Source organism: Furipterus horrens, unplaced genomic scaffold, assembly GCF_987537825.1.
Source record: "Furipterus horrens unplaced genomic scaffold, mFurHor1.1.pri manual_scaffold_2, whole genome shotgun sequence".
In the NCBI taxonomy this organism is placed as follows: Eukaryota; Metazoa; Chordata; class Mammalia; order Chiroptera; family Furipteridae; genus Furipterus; species Furipterus horrens.
In genome coordinates this window covers 215,023,457-215,036,120 of record NW_028327172.1, presented here as the reverse complement: position 1 = coordinate 215,036,120, position 12,664 = coordinate 215,023,457, and positions in this window count along the sequence as shown.

Genomic DNA, 12,664 nt, shown 5'->3' with positions numbered 1-12,664 from the left:
TGGACCACCAGGCCCCTCGGAGGCGGCTGTTCCGATGGCGGGGAAGGAGGCGAAACGCCTATGGAGCGCCTGCTCTGCGCCATGCGGGAGCCTGAGAAACTGGACTGACATGATTTCCTTTAAAGCGGGCCTGGTGCCCCCCCAGCCTGGCACAGCAGACGCAGAGGCGCGTCTTAGAGGATAATTTCCCGCTCCTGAAAATTAATATATGTACTTTGAGTAAATTTGGAAAACCCAAAAAATAAACAGAAACACAGGGAACGTCACGATGAAAAAATGTTCCCTTTCAACATTTGGACGCCCCTTCCTCCTGCAGCCGGACTTTCCCCCCCTGGGGAGCACACTGTGTACAATGATATTTAATAGCACTTTCCAGTTGACGTGGGATTATTGCGTTATTTTATTGGGGCAGGAGAGCGTGCTGGTGAAGGTCAAGGATTCTAGAGCTGGTCTCGCAGGCCGCTGCCCAGCTGCGGGCAAAGTCGGTTAATCCGTCTGGGCCTCGGAGCCCCCCACTTCCGCAAATAGAACGAAGGTAAGTCCAGCGCCTCTGTCAGCCCCTTATAAATGAACTACATGTGTTCCGCGCTCAGAACACGGTCTGACATGTAGCCCGTTCTCACTAAATATTTGATCGTAGCCTTAATATTGGGAGTAAGTTTAGTTAAGCCCCTCCCCCAGCTATTTACTTTGTGGTGGGAACTCCCCAAGGCCTTTCACGTGCTGCCACGTTTAACGTCTACCGTGATGCCAAGAAATCGGTTTCGTCTCCCGTTTCCCAGATGTTGAACCTCCGACTTGGAGCAGACATGTCATGCAGTGATCGGCGAAGGCAGGATTCAGCCGGTTCAGGCGCAGTGTGACCCCCAGGCCCCGGGCCTGTGCTCAGACCACCCTGCTCCCCGTCTTTGCTCTGAGCAAACGGACTGGTGCTGTCGGTGCTGCTATTGATTGGTCCGGCGTCGGCGGCTGTCGCTCCTCGGGGCGGTGCGTCCGTTCTCAGTCCGTCTGTCACCCTCTCCCCTCCTATTTCAAACCAGCTGCCACCTCTCCCTGGGGTCCCCATAGGCAGCTGGGACAGGGACCCCTCTGAGACCAGCCTTTCCCGAGTAGCGACAGATGCCCCGCTCTCCATAAATGTGCACACCATCGGGCCGAGAGCCACTCGGAAAAATAATCATCGACAAACAAGGTGGACGAAGCAGGGCAGTGGGCCCTTTTGTCTGGAGCAGGCTAGGGTCACACCTGCCACGGTGCTGAGGGTGGGTGCGGGGAGCCTGGTCTGGGGTCAGGCCAGCCTGCGCCCCAATCCCGCAGTGGCCTGAGCGACTGTCCTCATTTCCCTCGGCCTCCTCGGTGAGGTGGAGTCACGCCGCCTGCCCCACGAGGACCTCGCGGGAGAACGTGCTCCGAGCGGCTGTGTGTGCTGGGCATGTGTTTGCCCCCAGGAGAGCAGAGGTCTCGTCTCCCGTGTTCTAGAAATCGGGTCGCGAGCACGGGGCACACAGCAGGCACGAGGAAACATGATTCTGTAAACGAACACTCAGCGGATACATCTGAGGTCTTTCCTCCATCCATCAGCTGCTGGCCCCAGAGGGAAGTTACGGGGGGTGGTGGGGGAGGGCGTGGGGTTTGGGGGCAGCGGATGACAGGGTGAGTGTCACAGGGTACCAACAGTTGCAAAGGGTGGAGGAACCGGGGCCAGCCCTGGGGGCGGGGGTTTCCAGCCCCTGCCCTGCTCCCTGCTGGCTGCCCAGCCTCAGGCAGCTCCCTCCTCTGGGGGCCACAGTGTCCTCATAAGCAAATAGGGACCATGTGAGTCCTTAACTCAAGGGTTAGTCTGAGAACCCGAAGAGCTTCAAGCCTGCGAAACACTCAGAGCTGCCCCCCCAGGAGGCAGCTGGTTCATGTAAATCCTCGGCCCCCTGAGAACACCTGTTAATCGGCTGAAGGAAGAAGGCGGATGTTGCTGGGTAATGGGCCGCCCGCAGACACTGGCTGCCGGCCACCGCTGGTGTGTGCCGCTGCTCACGTGGCTGGCCATCTGGATGGGCTCCGCAGGGGGTGTCGGCTGGTCTTGCCTGGCCCATTCGTGCAGCGCACTCATCGAGGGTTCGACTGGGGCTGGTGGTCTAGGACGGCCTGGCTCTGGCTGTGGGAGCCCGCCAGGCGCTGGCTTCTCTGTTCCCCTGGGGTGTCCCTCTCTGCTCCCAGCGGCGCTCATCCTCCAGGAGGCCGGCTCAGGCTGTTGCCCCGGCCGTAGAAGGGCCCAGGCACGGGAGGGCCACAGTGCCCCTTCTGACCGCTTCTATTGGTCCCAGCCCACGCGCAGGCCAGGCCCGGGAGTGGGAGGCCAGTCTCTCTCCTGCAGGGAGGAGCAGGGAGTCTGGTTGTGAACGCAGGAGCGCACACAGGTGGGAGGGCTTCCCGGGCCGGCTCAGCCGGCGGCCCCGCACAGGAGCGCGCTGAGGCCCTGCCGACTCGCCACGCACACGGACTTCCGCACACGCCATCCACACGGCAGGAGTGGCTCCGGGGTGAGGCGAGGACGTCCCCGCGCGAAGAAGGTTCAGGCCGAGTCTGCAGAGCCGTTCGGATGACAGAAGTGGCGCGATCCAGGCTGCCGACTAGGGGCCTCTGGGACGGGAACAGGATGGCCCAGCGCCAGCTGCCTGTGGGGTTCTGGGTGAGTCACTTGTCAACGTCCCGGCCGCGTCATTAATGCGGGTGAGTGTGGACGCATGTCTCTGCTCGCACGCCCACTGCTGTGGCCTCTGGACTTTTGGAAGCCCCTGAGTTTTTGGTGGGAAAGGACGGCGCAGTGCTGGGGAGGAGGGGCTTGTCGGCAGCAGACACCACACCTGCCAAGGACAGTGGGGAAGGCTGTGGTGTATAAACGGTAAGAAGTACCAGCTTAAAGCTGGAGGGGCCGCCGAACCCGCGAGGACCGACAGGAGGAGCCAGTGGGGAGGGAACGGTGGAGAACCAGCTGCGGCTTCTTCTGTGGGTCTTTTGCAATCGGGGGGCAAGGCTGTGAGTTCAGACCTGGTCCAGCCCGTGCTGCTGCTGGGCACAGAGACTCCTCCTCATTGGGCCGAAGAGACAAAATCAGAGACGCTTGCGGAGGAGCGGAGCTCACACGTCTGGTGGGTTTTCTCCTCCAGATACTTGCCGGATTCTGACGCTGTGCAGGCTGGGGGGCAGCTAAGCCAGTGAGAAGCCTGTGGAGGGCAGAGCAGAGTCCCCGCACTCTGCGTGCTGAGAGCCGCAGGCTCCGCGTTCAGCCTCTGCTGGGGAGAGAGAAGACCTGGCCGCATGCTGGGCCCTCACCCGGCTGCACCCTGGACCCTCGCCCGGCCGCACCCTGGGCCCTCGCCTGGCCACACGCTGGGCCCTCGCCTGGCCGCACCCTGGGCCCTCGCCTGGCCGCACCCTGGACCCTCGCCTGGCCACACACTGGACCCTCACCCGGCCGCACCCTGGACCCTCGCCTGGCCGCACCCTGGGCCCTCGCCTGGCCGCACCCTGGGCCCTCACCTGGCCGCACCCTGGGCCCTCACCTGGCCGCACCCTGGGCCCTCGCCTGGCCGCACCCTGGGCCCTCGCCTGGCCACTGCAGGTATTTGAGCGCGTGGCCCGTCGCAGCTGCGGGGCCGCTTCTGCGGGCGGGGTGACTGTGTGTGTTTGAGGAAGACCATTGGGGCCTGGTGTGGACAAGGACGGGAGGGGACAGGAGGTCGGTGGGGACGGTGTGAGAGGGTGCCGCCTGGTGTGGACAGTGACCGAGCGCAGCGTGGTGATTGATTGGTTCCATTTCTCTCATGAGTCAGAGAAGCAGGTAAACACGAGCAGACAGCGGAAGGCGAGCTGCCTGATGAATGGCCGTCTGTCTCAGCGGCAGACCTGGGAAGAGCGGGGAGCAGCCAAGGCAGAAAAGGAGGCATCGTTTGTCTGAAATGATGAAAAAAAAAAAAAAGAAGAGAAAAGAAAACTGACATCATATTATGAAAGGTGTTTGGCAGGTGTTTGCAATGAGAGAGTAGATTTGTCTTGATGCCTGTGATCATCAGCAGAATTGAAACTGGGGGTGGATCCAAATTAAGATTCAAAAAAAGAAAAGAAAAGCAATTATCTGAGACTTGGGGATGAATCAACTCAAGGATCTCATTTGAGGAAACTGAGGCCCAGGGAGAAAAATGGCTTGTTCAAGGGACCCAGTAAACTGATCATGCCCCTCCCCCCAAATCTGTTTACTTGTCAGGACTTGCTCTGTTTCCAAGAATATGATCACTTCTTGTACATGTTCCATGTCGTCGTCAGCAGCCGTCCGTCTCGAGAGACGATGGTGTAGCTTCTTAAGAGTCTATCTGCACCGCCGAGAATGGCTGTGCAGTCCGACTCGGGAGTGACACGGTATCTGTCTCCTCCCGTGTTAAGTCGACATCTTGCGATGACGCTGGAGTGTCCTCTCCAGTGAAGCTGAAGCTACAGAGCTACATGTTCCATGTATGTTTTAAAATAATATGTATTTAGTTATTAGTGGTTTCACGTATATAATGATATCAGATTTGTCTTGATTTGTCTTCTTGTGTGTGTGATCTGTCACGTGCTGAGGAAGACGTGTGTGAACATCCAACGATCCTGATAGACTTAGCAATTTCTCTAATTTTTGTATTTTTGCTCTGTGCATTTTTAGGCTATATTTTTCAGTGCATACAAGTCTAGGATTTTTCTATCATACTATCAATCTTTGCTTACAATTAGGTAGTGGCGCTCTTTTTTCTTAATAATGTATGCTTTCCAGTCTATATTGTTTGATGTTAAATAACTCTAGTAAGTTGGTTCTGGTTGTTATTTGCTTGGTGCAGACTGCTCTTCAGCCGTCCCCTGTCCTTATATTCTAGGTACCGGCATGTAGCTGTGTCTTAGAAATCCACCAGGGTGATCCCTGTCTGTTTAATGGAGAGTTTAGTCCATTTATAACAATTGTAAAAACTGATATAATCCTTTTCATTATCTTATTTTGTGTCTATTATTTACTCTGCCTTGGCCACACTCCTTGTTTTTCTCTTTTCTTGCTTTCTGTCAAACCGATTCAGTTTTCTTTAGTCCACCTTGACCTCTGGTGCACATTGTATTTCTATTCTCTGAGCAACTACCCTGTAAAGTTTCAAGGTGCGTTCTTGGCTTAATATCGCTCCCTTCCTCCGGTACACGGGATTCTAGAAGGCTTTAATTCCGATACCTCTTTTTGTGTCTTTCGTATTGTCCAGTAATATTTTTCCACTCTGTGTTTTAAAAGTGTATTTGTTTTAGAGAGAGAGCGGAAGGGGGAGGGAGTGAGGGGGGAGAGAGAGAGAGAGAGAGAGAGAGAGGGAGAGGGAGAGACATCAAGTTGATGTTTCACTTATTCCTACGTTCATTGGTTGATTCTTGTACGCGCCCTGACCGGGGATCAAACCCACAGCCTTGGTGTGTAGGGATAACACTTCAAACAGCTGAGCGACCCAGCCAGGGCCTCCACTCCGTATTTTTATATGTCTCAAATTAGTCATTATTATTTTATATAGCCAATTCTTGTTTAGATTCCCAGTTTCTTTGCTCATCATCCCTTCTGGGTTTGTTTTGTTTTTGTTTTTCCTTTTGGGTTTAATTTCATTCCCCCTGGAGCACATATTTTGCTAGTCATTTATCAGCAAGGCATTTTAGAAGTAAACCGTTTTAGTCTTTTCCTGGAAAATGTCTTTATTTTGTCTTCACTACTGAGTGATCATTAGCTGGGCATAGAATTCTAGATTCTCAGCTATTTCTTCTTGGTAATGTGACAGTGTTATTCTGTTGTCTTCTGGCTTCTGTCAAGACCCCTGATATTGTTGTAATTGCCACATATTTTTAGGTAATCTCTCTCTCTCTCTCTGTCTCTCTCTGTCTGTTGCTTTTTGTTGCTTTTAGGGTCTCCTCTTTGTCTTTGAGATTCTAGAGTTCTGCTACAAGACAGTTATTTTTATTTATCCTACTTGAAACTTAGGATTCCAGAGTCTGACGATTTATATTTTTCAGCATTTCTGGGAAATTCTGTCTTTATAGATTTGAATGTTACCCTCCCTGCGCTCTCCTTTCTTCCTTTCTGCGACGTGTGTTAACGATGGAGAAGATGGCTTTTCCTTCAGCATCTTAGTATCCCTTTCACGTTTTCTCACTCTGTCTCTCCAAGTGACACTCTAGGAGATTTTCTCAGATAAATCTTCAAGTGTGTTATTTTTTTTTTTTTTCTGCAGCAGGAAGACTCTATGGCTAGATTGTCAAGGTTCAAATTTAGTCCATGTCATCTTGCTGTGCCCCAATTTTATCGTCTTTAGAGCAGGAGTTGCCATAGGACCTACCCAGCCCACCTTATTTCGAGGTTTAACGCGTCAGTGCGCAGAAATCTCTTAGAGCAGCAGTGGGCTCCCCGTAAGTGCTGTGCAGACGGCAGACAGTCACGTAAGGACGTCCTTTACGGTCTCTGTCCATCAGTCCTGCTATTGGGCCTCCTTGGAAAAACTGCTGCGTATGAGGTCCCCGCTCAGTCAGTGTTGCCTCTGGGGTCCTCTGCGACCCTGGCCTCTGGGCCTTATCTGCAGTGCTTGCGTGTGTCCCTTCTTTGCCCCAAGGGCATCATGGACTTGAGGACATCAGGAGCGTCCCTGGCTTGGGCGCCTTCTCCCCTTCACCCACCGAGGGAGGCTTTGAGGGTCATCTGGGTGCTGTGAGCTCAGCCCCAAATGCCCACAGGACCCGGGCCTGTGGCCACGTACTCTTAAGGGAGATTTTTCCCCCTCCACCTGAGTCCAGGCTAAGAAACCCATGCTTCCTTGTGCTCTCCTGTGCTGCAGGTGGGTCTGCCCACCGCGTCCACTCTTTCTGCTGAGGGACTAGCCCTTCCAGGGTCCTGGCCCGGGTACTGGTCTCATTCCAGGTCCCCAACTCTCTGCACATGGGTGAGATCCCCGCCCCCACGGCCCATTTTTGGTGATTTTAAGCTAAGGCAGGAGAGAGAACGTGGCAGAAACCAGTGTGGCTGAGAGGAGGACTCACTGAGGGGACAAGGTGACAGGCCAGACAGTGGAGGACCCTGGAGGCCAGACCCAGGGGTGGGGGCTTTGTCGTATGGGAGTAAGGACCCAGCCAAGCCTTGTGCAGGGCAGTGGCAACTGGTTTGTTTTTAAAGGCTCGATTCTGCGTTGAGCGTTCTCATGGAAGGAAACTTCCAGAAGAAATTTGCATTAGTGATATTTGGGCCGAAAGATAATGGAGACAGTAGGGACCGGAAGGGATCAATCTGTTTAAATGGTTCACGAACTTTTAAAATAGCAGCTGGCGTGTCCCGTGGGCTCACTGGGGCCCAGAGATGCTCCTCAGCGCTCATCACTGTTGGTCATTTCGTCTTCACGGCCACACAGCGCAGCACTCCACTGCCCTCGTCCCTCCTCACAACGAGGAAACTGAGGCACGGAGGGGTTAGGTAAATCGTCCAGGGGCTCAGGGAAGAGGGGATTGTTTGTGTCCTGAGGGGTGGCTGTGACCCGCCCCGGCTCACTCCCACACCTCTCAGGGCAGCCTGAGCTGCAGCCTGGAGAACGGGGTCCTCGGTGTGGGTCCAGGTCCCAAAGGACATCGCTGCCTGCCAGTGGGTCCCAGGGGCACCTGAGCCCTGTGGGGAGGAGCCACTAATGAGAGCGAACAGCCCCTGCCTGAGACAGCCCCCGCCCCCAGTTCATTCCTGCACCAGTCACGTCGTGGGGGCCGGCCCAGGGCTGGGGTTGGGGACATGTGGGGGGGGGGGCGGGGGGGCGGGGAGAGTCTGCCAGTCCTCCCAGTCCTCAAGGATGCCAATCACGTGAGCAAGTACTTGGAGTGGAGACTGGTGGATGGGAGGGTGTTGGGAGAGGAGGGGTCAGGGCCGTCCTTGGGTGGCAGATGGAGGGCATGGGGGTGGGGTGGCAGTGGCAGGCATGACTGGCCTGTCACACAGACGGAGATGCCGAAAAAGCCCCAGTCACGATGTTCTGGGAGGGGGAGTTTGGACCTTCTCCCAGAGTCCCCAGAGAGCCAGCTGGAGTTTGCCAGCAGGGCCCTAGCAGCGTGTACGTGTGTTCTGTGACCCCGACTTCATAGGGGACCTTGGACAGTGTTCTCCTGGGCATGCCCGTATCTGACCCTCCCTCGGCCCCCTGGGGGCGAGGGGGCAGGTGGGACAGTCCCAGTCTTACGGGTGACAACCGAAGCCCAAGCAGCGCAAGGCTGAAGGGCCCAGCGTCCTCGCAGCAGCGCGGGGCCGCCTCGCTGAGCGCCGGTCCCTGGCTCAGGCAGCTCCTCCAAGGGGAAGCTCATTCAGAAATGCTGTCGCGCGGAGACTGAATGATGCCAGGAAGCCCTAACAGTGAGGATCGCTCTGCCCTTTGCCGGGTGCCTCTGGGCGCCAGGAGCCGCACCGCGGGTCAGCACGCGCCGGCTGTGCCATCTGTGACCGCCTGCCGGTCTCGGCTTGCAGTGAAGGACGCGGAGGCCGCAGAGCCCAGCTGCTGGCGCCGTGCGGGCTAACCTGGGAGTGAAATCCTGCTCTCTGTCTTTAGCAGTCTGGTGCTCCCCGGCCTTCTCCAGGCTGGTGATGAACTCAGGCGCAGAGACGGGACCAGGCCAGCTGCCCCCTACTCCCCCGTCCCCCTTAGGTGGTTGGGTTCTCTGAAGGAGCCAGCCTAGCCGCTCGCGTGAGGGCCCTGTGAATGGCCCAGGAAGGAAGGTGCCAGAGAGGAAATGATACGCTCTTCTGTGCTCTGGGGCATCCAGCCAAGAACTGTGAGCAGGGTCACCTGCCTGTGATGACAGGTGGCTGCTGGCTAATACCTGGCAGGTTACTAAGTTACACCTGCCAGCCTGACCCGGGAGGATGGGAAGATATCCAAGCATTGGGCAGAATTGAGCCCCCGAGAAGAGGCAGGTGTTGGAAAGAGCTTAGCATTTGGGTGTCATGTGGCAACTCTCTCTTGATACTCACTGGGTGACTCTGTCGTGGCCCAAACTTGGCTTTCTGTGCAGCCTTGCATGGTTTGACTCCCTCCCCAGCCTCTGTCTCCCCTTTGTGAAGTACTCTGTGAATTTGCTTGAATAAATGAACTGAGGGAGGAAATGACATCTAAGAAGACAGTGGCCACACGGGGTGGTGAATACTGTGTTAAACTCCACAGGATCCAGCCAGGGCCTGCGTGGGTGGATGGAGGGAGCAGGTATGAGTAATCCAAGGAGACTTCCTGGAAGAGGTGGACATGAAAAATCCTTCTGCAGGTGGAGCAGAGCAGGCCATCCCAGAAGTGGGTGAGGGGTTTTCTGTTACAAGGATGGCGAGAATTGGAGCAAAGCCAGAGCATGGTGTTTGGGGAGTGGAAACGGGGAGGACTCGGAGTCAAAAGGGCGGGTTTTTAATTCTGCTTGGCCCCGTAAGAGCTGCACAACCTCCGGGAAAATGGCTCTTTGTTTCCAAGCCTTTTTTCTCTTCCGTATAATGAGAATAATGATAAATCATTCCACCTCCCCCGCCATGGGAGACTGAGAGTGAAAAGTCTTGGCCAGCGTGAGGATGTTCCCACGCAGGAAACCCTGCCCCGCCCCTCCCCACACCCCTCAGACCTAAGAGAGACCCCGTGAGGGGTGTTCAGGGGCCGCCTGTTTTCTCTTCGCTTTGCCGAGGTCATGGGAACACAGCAGCCCCTTCCTGGGTTATTCTAGCTCAGTCCCAGGCGCTGGGCGTGTCTTTTCAGCCAGGCTTGACAGAGACGGATTCCGGCGTCCTGCGGCGTATGGGGTGGCGCTTACATCCCAGTCTCGCTGGGCGCGATGCAGGCACTTGGCGTGTGCCGGCCGGGCCCCAATTGTTCGCGCCCTCACGCGCAAGGCTCACGCCCGCCCCGGCTCTCCCTCCCTCCTCCCGCATTCTCTGTATGCCTTTCATCATTGCTGAGCACCTACCAGGCCCTGGTCAGACATCCCGGATGGAGGCGCTGAATCTACACATGGCCCCTGCCCTGCAGGGACTCGGGGCTCCCGGGGGTGGCAGCCGCTGGTGTTGACGGCCCCACCACAAACCGTGAACATTGGCACAGCCTCTCAGAGGGTGACCCGAGCTCTGGAGGGGGCAGTCAGACCTCCCCAGGCACAGTGGGGTTGGGGGGCCTCTTGCTCTGTGCAGGCCATGTACAAAGCTGCTGCACCTGTCCCCAGTGTGTGCCATGGGGCAGGGCCGCTCAGGTAGACGTTGATTAGAATTGTTCAAATTGTCTAGTGTTTTGAGGTTTCCAAAACCTCACCATGTTGACTCCTAGCAGCTTACGAGGTGACCGGCTGAGAAGTCTGATGATGGCTGGAACCAACACCGGAAGCCGGAGTCATAGAAGAGGGGGCCCTGGACGGGACCGGGGTGTCGAGGGCTGTCCCTGTAGAGTTTTGGAAGAGACCCTGGCGCAGGCGGCGCACCTGTAACGTTGGCTCTTATTGCCGGCGGCTGTTTTCCAGGGAACGGAAGGCATGCAGACCACCCAGCCTCACGTCCGCCCTGTGGGGTCCTGCAGCGCGTCTGTGGTGCCGCCAGGACCGAGGACAGAGCCCAGGGTCTGATGCTCATTGCTTCAGCCCCGCCTCATGGGCGGCCTCTGCTGGGACCCAATGACTTCTTATCAACACCTGGTGGCCATCCTACCTGGAGGGATCACCTGAGTCCTATAAACACCGGAGCAACAGGTAAAGGCCCCAGACAGTTACAAGGCTGTAAACCTATCGTGGGAAAGCTGGCTGAAACGTCACTTCTCAGGCAACGCCCAGTCACCTTTACTCACTGTGGGGCAGCTGATATTTAAAGCGGCGTATTGTCACAACAGCCCTTAACGACCTGGCGTCCTCCACACTTAATTACCCTCGATGAGATTACCTCAGAATTCGGTAATTGCCTCAAGCACTTGAACTTCTGGCTTCATCCTGGTGAGCTGGAGGGGGTGCAGATGGAGAATTTCTGAGTGCCGTTGGGGTCAGGCTCAGGAAGGGCCCTTGGCTGCTTAGTGCTGCTCCCCCGATCACTCAGGATGCGCTTAATGCACAGAAGCGTCATTTCCTCGAGTTCCTGGGGTTGGTTCTTCTGTGTCTAGGAAAGTAAATTGCAGATGTTCTCTCCCCTTTCCTCTGTCCCTTTGCTTCCACTGCAAGTCACTGATATTAAAATACAACTCACTTCAGAGTTAGGTCTCTTGGGCTCCTCGAGGGCATATATTTCATATCGGGCATAAAAGTCAAGAGAATCTAACGTTATTCCAACAGGAGCATGTGCTTGCTTTCGTGAAACAAAATGTAAATTCCAGTTGCCTTGGCTGCTGGGTTTGGGATAAAGGAATATTTACAGAACTCCCAGCCTTTAAAATAGTGTGGATATTGGCTTGGAGAAAAATGGCCTCTGGAAGATGAGCCAGCAGCCTGAGAAACGTTCCCACCATGTGGCCAGCCGGGTGGTAACCCCTCTGGGGGATTCTTCACCTGGTTGATCAGCGAGGCACAGAGGTAACTAACTGCACAGTTCATCACAACGTGACTTATAACAGCCAGTTATTAGGAACAGCCTACATGCCTCCCTGCAGGAAACGGTTAAGTCAGGGATGATACTTACCCTCGATGCAATATTGGCCACATCACACTGATGCAACACACTTCACCGAGTGCCTACTGTGTGCCCAGGACCTGAGTGCCTACTGTGTGCCCAGGACAGTGTTAGGAGGTGGGTAGGTGTGATGAAATGGCAGATTATGCCGCTGTTAACAACCGTGGCTACAAACACAATGTGTAGAGGGAATCTTACAATGCTATGTCACCCCCGCCCCGCGAGATTTTAGATCTCTGTGGAAAACATGCACACGCGAGTATTTTCTAGGAAGCTGGCTTATTTTTGTTTTTATCTATTTCCCCAGTGTCATTAAGGTGTGCATGAAACTTCTATAGCGAGGGGAAAACAAAGCCTTTAAAAACCGCCACGTCCTATGGACTTGGAGGTGCCCCTATTAGGGCCTGTGTGTGCGGAAAGGTGTCCTCCCCGGTCACTGGGACGTGGGCAGGGCATCCATGCCCCTGTCTTGTGCTGTGCCCACCCTTCTTCCTCCAGAAGCTCGGGGAGGACCTGGCCTTCCCCGTCCCAGTTCATTTCAGCCCGTGGACCTGCCGCTGGCTTCCCTGCAGCGTGCGGCTCAAACAAAGGTGCTTTATCATCTGCTCCCACACTCCCCGGTGACCGAGCGCTCGGCCGCTATAGTTTGAGGAAGCTGTTTGTGCATGTGCATGTGTGCACGTGTGTCCGCGAGCGCTCCTACGTGCGTGTTGCATGCGTGTGCACACATGTGTTGTGTGTATGTGCGTCTGTGAGTGCACCTATGTGTGTGTGCGTAAGTGCATGTGTGTTTCTGAGAGGACAAGAGAGACCCAGCCCACCCAGGGCTTTGTTCCCTGGCCCTGCCTTTGACGCCGTGAGGCTGAATTCCGTGCAGTTTGTATTCCAGGAGGCCACGTATGGTAGACCCGCGCTGCATAGAGGATGAATTAAGACATCTTGCTCAAGAAAGTGCTGTGAAAGGCTTTTATTTCTGTTTTGACTTAA